Raw genomic sequence first — 10,513 nt, 5'->3', positions numbered from 1 at the left:
GAAAAGTGAGTGAATGGCAGAGCTGTGTCATTAAGTTACCTTTAAGTAGAATTTCAATCGCCATTCAGTTATAAAAGTGAATGGCAGTGCTACATCCAGTGTTGACTCCCCTAAATATGTATAGTTAACTGATAGATTTGTGGCTCCGAAAATGATCAGTTATTAAACCAAGGTAGTCTACTGACATATAAGTTGATGTTACAGGGATTTCAAAAGCCTCGTTTAAAAACACATGCACATGTGTAAATAATATTGTCTTAGTTTAGTTTCAAGTAATCCGGTATGTAGAAACACAGTTTATAGAAACAATTCATTGCTTATATTTATGATTTAAATTAGGGCTTGCCCATGCAATATTTTAATATGATTTTGACCTCCAAGCAGCACACATGCATTTATCTAGTGACTATCCAATCAGGTTATTTAACCACATTTAATGCAATGTGATATAAACTTTATTATTTCATTTGACATTCACTTCTTCATGTTTTTATATAATAGCTTTACAAAAATAGATTAAGATAATTGCCTTTTCAGTGTTATAATAAAAACATATAAACAGGGTGTAATTTAATGCAACCAGCGTACTATCAGCGTGCAATTTATGATCAAATCTGTAATGTATAATCTAAAAATAGATTACGTTCTATTATAAGTAATCTCCAAACTAACAATATCATTCATTTGAAACAACCTTTAAGCTTTGATTAAAACCAAATTTTATGCTTGTATTTTATCAAATAAAAATTACTACATCTGTATCAAGCTCACAAATTCAAATTTAATAAATTTCATTAAAAAAAAAAAACAGGGCGTTCAATTTTAAATGATCGCTTTAGGAATGTTTTGGGGCATACTCAAATTCTAGCAAGGACTATATTTTTGGTAAAACAGCAGAGTAGGAAAAATAGCAATATTTCCTTTACAAATTAACTTCTGAAAAATGAATTTATTTCAGATTTTAAAGAAATCAAAGTCTCAAAGATTTTTTTGAAGTGATTCAAGTTAATAATAAGGGACTAACGTTTCAGGATATACTATATAAAGAAGATTTTTCAAACAAATTACAAACTTGTCAGTCGTTCAAGTTTCAATCTGTCGACAAATGTTAATTTGTATTTTCCTTTAATTTAACGGCCAATATATTTTTTTCTTTATTTCTTGGTTTATGAAGCCTTCATAACATGTAAATACGAGGGGTGATCAAAAAGTTTGCGAACTATCTCTATATTTACAAAACCACGATTCAGATCAGAATGATATTTGGCACACATATAGGCATACATATGCTCTATAAAAAGCAGGTGTCATGTAATATTTTGTTCCATGTTTGTGACGTCACATTGTGAAAATGACGTCAATATGTAGGTGACTTGTGACAAAAAATGGTTGACTTCGTTGTACTCGAGGAACAAACGGCTTTAAAGTTTAACGTGTATCTTGGAAAGTCCTTTGCAGTAGCATTTTATAATTTATACAACGTTAATGAACACAAAAGACTTGCCAGAAATTTAATCAGTAATTGGATTGGTTGTTTAAGTGAAGAAAGGGAGATGATTAAAAATGACGTTTGTTCTGTTGCCCAGTGAAAGCAAACGGGGAAAGAGATGTGTCTTTCGTTGAGCAGTTTGTTAAGAAAGATCGCCAAGTTACTGTTAGAAAAATAGTTGAATATCTTAACAATAATATAATTATTGAATCCCTAAAATATCGTTTACTTTAGACTTTAAACATATCAGAAATGATAAAAAGAAGGCGCCAATACTTTATCCACATTGGTTAAACGACGCTCCCAAGACAGAGGACTAGGGTTGTGATGGTCACCATGCTCATTTCGGGAAGGATATCCTTATCCACCCATCCTATTGCCGAGATTTGATCATTTTTGACAAATGGACTGTTCTTGTTATTAAAAAAACTTTCATGGTATGAAATATAAGACTAGGAAACATCTTTCAGCTTTTGTGAACAGAACGCTACGGAGCATGTCACGTGACCGCCTGGATCACGTGATTCGCGCATGGGCAGAACGGTGGTAGATGTACATTTAAATCGGAGAGGACCACTTTAAAATATAATGAACACTGAAACCTAATTTTATTTCTTTTATGAAAGTAAATCCATTAGTTCGCGAACTTTTTGATCACCCCTCGTATAAGACAAAATTTAATATTTTAAGCATAAAAAGTAACATTCCTTTAACATTTACGAAAATAAGAGGAAATTCTGGCTAGCTAATAACTATTTTTGTAAAACTATTTTTCTCAATTTGATAGTATCTTATGATAAACCTAACATATTATTGTCTTTTTGTGCAAAAGATGAACAAAATATAATTACATATGGAAGTGGTCAAAACTTGACAGGCTTGGGGATAGGTTGACCTTTAATGTCAAGAAAAAAAGGATGATCTTGACCTGACCTTGATGACCTTGACCTGATCTTGAAAAGATGAACAATTTTAACAGAAATGATTTTATTATTTATTGATATAGTCTTCTTTATTGTATGATATATACAACTAAAAAAATGGTTTCCATATGTTTAATTAAATGTGCAATAAAGATGCGCCTTCTGGCAAACGCAGCCGTTGTTCCACGCACAAACAGGCCACCGTCACCAGCAATGGAATCTTAAAACTGGTTTATTTAAAATAAAAATATACTTTGATTTAATAACAGAATTTACTTGCATTTTGTCTGCATGTCTTCTTTTTATGTCATCTGAATATTACAGATTATCTTATGTCGGTTTTTTACTGCATTGTAGTTTGAGAAAAGTTCTGCTTTTCAATGCATATTCTTTAATTTCATTTTTAAAATCTTATTTAAATGACAACATACTGATTTTTGTGCTGGTCAGTTGCGTTAATTAAAATAAGTAATTTATTTTCAAGATTTCGACAGGATGATAGTACGATTCAAATTGATTAATACTTTTAGAGGTATAATTTAAAGCTTGTAATAGTTCCAATGTACCTGCATACAAATATGCGGCTGTATCAGTTAACTAAGCAATTAACGGAAAATATATGATCAAAATCATTACAAAGACATTGCATCCAAATTAATAGCTTCTGAAATGTCTATGAATATTATTTTATTTCATAAGAAAAAATCCTCTTTGTGAAAATATTACTTGATCTGCCTCTCGCTGCATACAAACCGCATCAAGTTTTACGGAGTGACGTCATATCGACAAGAACAGTGCGAGTAGTGACGTGATTATACCATGTGGGATTAAACTAAGACAAAACAGCATGTTACAGTAAGTTGTGATGAAATTTAATTTTCTCATACAGTTTAAAATCACAAATCATTCCTTTTTTTTTTTTTGGATGTTTAAAACTTGTTAATTTCGTGTGATGTTGTAGTTGATTATATTTCGGTATAAATTAGGCCCCGCCCCCTCTTAATAGTCTTAACTTTGCTGTGTGTGATCAATATTCAGATTGGACATAAATTGTGCAAAGTAGTAGTAGTGTAAATTTATTGTAAAAAAGTTTATACCACAAATTTGATATATCCAGATGCAAGATAAATATCCTTTTTTCTGGTGTAAAATATTGCTTCAATTGGAATCTGAGTATAGAAAATAGTTTGAAGCACTGCAGCGCATATGACATTACAACAACAGATAAATAACAAAATGAAAGTAGAACAAGTGAAGGTAGTGGATGCTTTAACTATTGAACTGATTAGAAGATTTAATGAGACTAACTAATCTGGCGTATTTTATAGAGTAGATGAAGACCTCATATAACAAAAATAATATCAGTAAGCTTTTTTTTATTTTGTTTTACTACGTTATTTGAACAATAACCAAACAGAAAATATGGAGAGTGAGTGAAATGTCACGGTATAAAAATGACCTCTACAATTCCCAATATACCCTTCACGTCTTTAAGTCTTTCACTTTCTTAAGTTCCAGTCATTTATAACACAATAACACAATGTGTTTGGATTAGGAAGACTTTTGTAAGTTTATAGTTTTATTATAAAGTCACAGCAAAGGCAAAAACAATGGTACATAGCTCTCATAGTTAGTCTAGGAGATAAGATCTTAAAAGCCATTGATACTCAATGCGCACATCTTTTGTACAAGAAGCTACGTTATAGGGGTCACATATTTGGTAATAACAATCAGTAAGTTACAGTGTCACATAATTAATATTAATACAGTCCGCCCCTCACTGAAGCACTGTCTCTCATCTCCTTAAAGGATACGGCAATGTCCTCTGTTTACATTAACATTGTGTATCTTGCACATTCTTCAGTTAATTAGATGGTTGCAGCTTTCCACAAAGTCTGATTAGAAAGTGTCAATGTTCAAGAACAACACATCGTAAAAACTAATTGTCCGTCAAATGAAGACGCTCTTCTTATTGTATCCAATCTCCCAGAGTTTGTAAACAAGTTCATAATTAAGAGGTTATTGTCCGTCGCTCTACACACTGATAGTATCAATTATAATTCGTAACACAATATTTAAATATAAATAAATGCACTATATAAATTAAAATATGAATTAAAATTAAAATTTATACGCTCATTGTGTTACACATTTACAGTGCATTTATTTAAAATATGGCATGTTCTATATTAAGATTATATACAATCAGAAATTCTTTTTCGCAGATCCTTTATCCTTTCTAAACAAAAACATCAAGTATAAATCAGCCTATACCCTTTGTGGTATAAACTACTGTAAATGTATTACATTTGGCTGTGTATTCTATTTAGTGCCTTTCGCGGAAAGATGCTTCCGCTAAATCAAATGCTAAATCAAATGCATCACTAAATGCCTTGTGTGTGTATATTCATATAAAACACATTCAGAAAGTGTTAAATCAATTCTACGCTAACTTGTTGAAAAATCAATCTCCGAAAAATATCGTACACGCCAAATAAAATACATTAACAGTATTTTAAATTCTATGAAAAATGAGCTTTGAATATTTAATGCTAGATAATAATTTTGAAATGCAACATTTTTTATTCAAATAAATATACTTTTCGATGAAAATGAAAACAAAAAATCAAATTCATTAGTATTTAATATAGACATATATTATATTTGAGGATATCATCTACTTCTTCCCCATGGATAAACATAGTGACACAAATCCATTAAACTTTATAGCACAAACTACACATTGTAACGTCTGAAAATAACATGGTAATAAAAATTTCGAAATTTGTATCTAAATTTGATGTCAAAAAAAAAAACAATAAATATATAGATTAGTATTTAAAAAATTTAAAATGCTGAGAAAAACTGGAATTTGAAAAATTAATGTTGGATAATTTTGAAATGCAAAATTTTCATTCAAATATATAAATTTTTCGATGAAATTGAAAAACAAATCATGTATACTTATCATAAAATATCCCCGCCACTTTTATTTTGGGACAATTGAGAAGGTATTTAAACGAGAAATCTTTCCTTGTTTTTTTTTTTTATTTTTTTTTCTTTCAAAATGTTTAATCCTAGTCAACTCAGAATATGACACCATAGAGTCTGTCGCATCTGTGATATATTTGGATGTTTGCCATGTTCTAAATTTATGTTGATTTCATGTGCGCCATACTATGAAACACATTGAGAATAGTGCTGGAATAATATCTGCGCTGCATGTGCATTCATAATACTTTAAAGGAATAAGAAATGTCTAACAGCATAAGATTCGGTGAAATATCAGCTGATGATATGGGGTTTTTTTAATTGTAGATTGAGGAATATGAAAAATCTTAATTTATTCAGTTTCATAATTTTCGTTCATCTTTATGATTAAGAATATCAAATAAATGTAGGATTCAAAAGTTAACAATGAGGCCTCTTTAGTATACACACAGTATTATCGACCTTGTTCCCTTATTATCCCCTCGCAACGGAGTTGGAGAGGATATAGTAACTCGCTTTTTTATTTGTATAAGTTTGTCCTCGTGCGAAATGGAAGTGACGTAATTTGCATCGGAATCTATGTCGAATGCTGTCTTGATTGACAAATATGCTCTTTGCCAGGAAATGCTCCGCTTTGCGATACCCTTGTTTGCATTTAATCTCATCCACACTGTATTAATCCATTTCACGTAACCGCTGTAGTTATTAAAAATGTGGGCATTGCAGCTTTTCTTGTCAATTGAGAGATATACATGTACTTTAATATTATAAGGTAAATACAAAAATGTACTCGAAAATGCTTTCTATGAATAATATGGTTTTTATGTACAAAATGTAGTCTCTGAGAAGAAATATCCAGCCATTATTAAACTGAACTATACTTGGCAATATCGGTACTCGATATATTAGATGAAGATATTTTTTTCGCATAAAAGAGTGTTGTATTTTTGCCTTGTTTATGATTCTTATTTTCAATCGTTTACATGATTTATGATAGATTTTACTTTGTTATCTTCTCTTTTTTTTGTCTGACTTGAAATATCCAAACCTATGAACTAACTCTCTTCTGAATGAAATTTAGTTTCAAAGAAAGTGGCTCCCATTAGCCCCGTACATCAAATCACTTGACTCGACACTATCCTAGTATTTCGGTGGTGTGATATAAACGTGGTTTATGATTTTGAAAGTTTTTAAAATTTCAAAGAAAGTGGCTGATGTAAACCATTTTCTTTGAAACAAAAAAGAAACAGTAAGAATGAATCTTGGCAGTGTTTAGTAAGTACATGAATAATGCCCCAAAATATATTTCTTTTGTACCATTTAACTCTCTCGATTATTATTTCATTTGTGTTTTCCCCCGTAAATTCTGATAGAGAAAAGTAAACACTACAAATTATAACAGAAGAGGATTTTTTTTTTAATTTCTATTTTTATTTTTAATATATCGTCTAAAATTTTAAATTTTAATTGGCGACCTTTTCTACCGACTTTGTTTATCATGGTTAAGCTCCACCCCATTACTGACTTACGCTAGATATCTTTAAATACTTTTCTATTTATATATGTTTTCTTCCATTAATTCTTCTGTATCTTAAATTTTCCATGAACAAAAACATTACCAGGTAGTGTAGATTTAGGATTGTTCAAATCATGACCTTAGGGGGTAGAGTAGGGCCACAATATAAATCAAAATTTTACCTAGGAAAATAAAGCAAAAAATCGTTAAAATTCTTCTTCTCTAGAACAGCAGAGCCATGATTAGTCATTTTAATATGAAAGCATCTTTAGGTTGGGTAGAATAATGTTTATTCAAATCATGACCCCTGGGGGGGGGGGGGGGGTTAGGACAGGGCCACAGTACAAATAAAACTTAAATCTTGACAGTGTTTCTAATAACAGGCACAATACCCCAGAATAGATTGCTGTTGCGGGTTCTTCCCTAATGTTTTCCAAATAATAAAAACTCAAAACGTTTTCATATTTATCTAGTTAATTAATGGTACATAATATTCTGGCTCTCGTCCGTCCACTTCACAATGGTGAATTTCTACATTACACCATACTCCGTACACTGTGCACCATACACTGTACACCATATACCATACGAAGTAGAATGTGGGACGGGACCTGCATGATACAACAATAATAAACATATTAAGTTACACATTTATACACAAAGCTACATACAAGTTATGACCCACATAACCCACCATACACAATAATGGGACAATAATGTGGTGAACATCACAGCGCTGCATTACAGAACTTGTATTAAATGCTTTACCCAATAATTACATTATTTTACATGTAACTTAAACGTACACACAGTAACTTTACTTACATAGTTACTTTACTGTTTAGAATCATAATGAAACTAAATACTGAAATACTAGAGCCGATATTATCAATTAATTAATACTACTCACTATAATATTTATAGAACATACAGACTATACAAACGAACGAACATTCAAACAAAACTAACTAAAATTGAAATACGTTGAAATAACAATTAGTTATCCCAGGACCGTAAAATTAACAAAACAGAGAAGAAAATGTACATTAAACATGTTACTCACCTCAGAAGTCAGTGTCTGTAACTATACTTAGTAATACTTTAACTTTACAAACTTTGCGAGTAAAAGAGTTAATTGGTCATTCAGAGCTCGTGCAGCTATGTGTCCGAAAGCCGGTTTTAAGAAGGGCGGAAGCCTAAACTCAGGTGAATAAATACAGGTAGTGGAGAGGTACCATAAAGGGTATTCGAATAAGAGGTCCAGAATAGGATAACTGAAAGATACTACGGAACAAAGTTAGCTCAATAATTACAATAAATTTAAAATACTTTACAAGATAAATAAACTATACAACACCGTAAATGTGACAATTGCATTTCGTGTCCTTTATAAACTCCTTTTACTCATTTAAATTATTATTTCTTTAGCGTTTTATTTTTTCTTGAATTCTATTAAAAAATTCTGCTTTTTTTCCTTCTAGACAAAAGTAAACACTAAAACTATAACAAGAAAGATTTTCTATTTTAATTTTTCTTTAGTTGAACATATCGTCTAAAATCTTATATTTCATTTGGCGGCCTTTTCTTCCGCTTCTGAATATAAAGATATCTTTGTCATAAATTTACTACCGACTTTCTTTCCGCCATTTTCCTTCCTACATCCTTTTTTCGATGCAAGACACTTAAGATTTTACTATAATTGTTTCTTTCTTAAACGAAACATTTCTGGGGGGGGTTTGGGGGGATTTTTTTCAGAAGTTAGTATGTTATGGATCAATAATATACAGTAGTAATCATGTACTCCAGATATCTTCTCCGGCGTTTCAGTAAAAAACATTAATCGACACGGACTTTTATTTGTAAAAGTCTGTTATGGTACTCATAATTTTTGCATTTAAAACAAAATGGATGCTAATGCAATTATGATTTAATACGATCTAATATTTATTGTGGTCCCCATAAGCAATGATTTCTAATTTAAGCTGATTCTTAATGACTTTGATTGATCTGTACGAATAATGGATATATGATAAAATAAGAGGTACCAAAAAAGGTCCAAATAAATCTTGTAACTACTATAATATAACACATTACATTGGCAAAATCATTTGTTTAAAAACGCTCTGATTGTTTAAAAACACTCTGATTGTACTCACAAGTATCCTGAAGATGTTTTAGAAAGATGCTTGAGTTTCAGATAGACAATATCTATGTAGTTTTTGGAGAACAGGTCTTCCGACAATGTGTCGAAATTCCCATTAGTACCAAGTGCACTCCATTATTTACGTTACAAGCAGGCGTATTTTTGTAATTTTGTAAAGCGTAATGTATTCAAAATCTTATACATGAAAAGAAAACACTTGCTGTGATCTTCAACTCGACATTTAGATATATAAACGTGTGTCAACTCACAATTAAGTGACTGTTACCTGCGTTTCCATTTTTATTCCATGTTTACAAATTTGTATTGGTTACAGTTTTTTCTTTAGATCATCAATTTTGCTATCTGTGTATATTTGGAAAGGTACCTGTCAAACTCTTTTAAACAGATATCTCTGAAACATTGAGGATAAGGATAATTAAGACTGTCTCATACATCTCCTTATGTGTCATTTTAACGTAAATCAAATTTCTTATTGGAACATAGTTATGATAACCTAACACAAAAGCTTTATGAAAAACGGGATAACTTTTACTTTTCTGTCTTTAACTTCCCCACTTATAAATGCAGCATCAAACCCTTAATCATCACCTGCAAATGGGGTTTGTGTCTCCCAGCTGAGTAGAGCATGCTCTACGTACGAACAATTTTTAAAACAAGGAAAGCTTTTGACAAACACGTTGTTAAGACAAATTTATCAACAGTCTCGTTTGAAGTCATCTTTTCGCAAGTTATATGGTCGATACAATGAATCTGTCAGCACATACAATCTGTCATGAATGTACCACGATCCTCAGCTTAATTATTCAAAAGTTAGGTCACTGAAAATGCCTAACAAAAATAACTTTGAATTCATATAGTAGAGTACATTTAACTCCGGTATTTCTTCAAAGTTAATAATTATAGTTAATCATATTACATGTATATATAGAAAACTATCAGTTCTCAAATATATATTCAGGAAATGCGAATAAAACCATCAACAATGCACGTTCTAATTGAAAATTGATCAACAGGTGTATTTAAGGTTATAATGCTATAGGTATCAAGGCATTCTGAGAAACATGCATGTTTTTATATTACCTATTCGGTATTCTAGGTCTCCGATTTCCTTCAATTAGAGCGTAAAACATACCACATACAGCTTTTAGTATCGTTGCAAGGCATCACAAATCACGTCTTATTTCATATCATAATAAGCTTTGGAATCTAAGGAAGATTCAAATTTCCATTTCTGTAAAAGGGTATTTAATCCTGTTCTTTTAAAGGGTACAAAAGTCAACATTTTACAAGACTCTTTCTAAGACTTCAAAGAATCTTGAATCATATTAAGATACATAAAATGTTAATGGGACGTAAAACAACACACAACATTAAATGAAATTGTTGAATTTTTATTTTTATCTCATGCTTCATGTTGAGAATTTTTTCAT

This window comes from Saccostrea echinata, unplaced genomic scaffold (genome assembly GCF_033153115.1).
Source record: "Saccostrea echinata isolate AGI-Se365-2 ecotype Australia unplaced genomic scaffold, CSIRO_AGI_Sech_v1 ptg000005l, whole genome shotgun sequence".
In the NCBI taxonomy this organism is placed as follows: domain Eukaryota; kingdom Metazoa; phylum Mollusca; class Bivalvia; order Ostreida; family Ostreidae; genus Saccostrea; species Saccostrea echinata.
Note: the sequence above shows the minus strand (reverse complement) of the source record.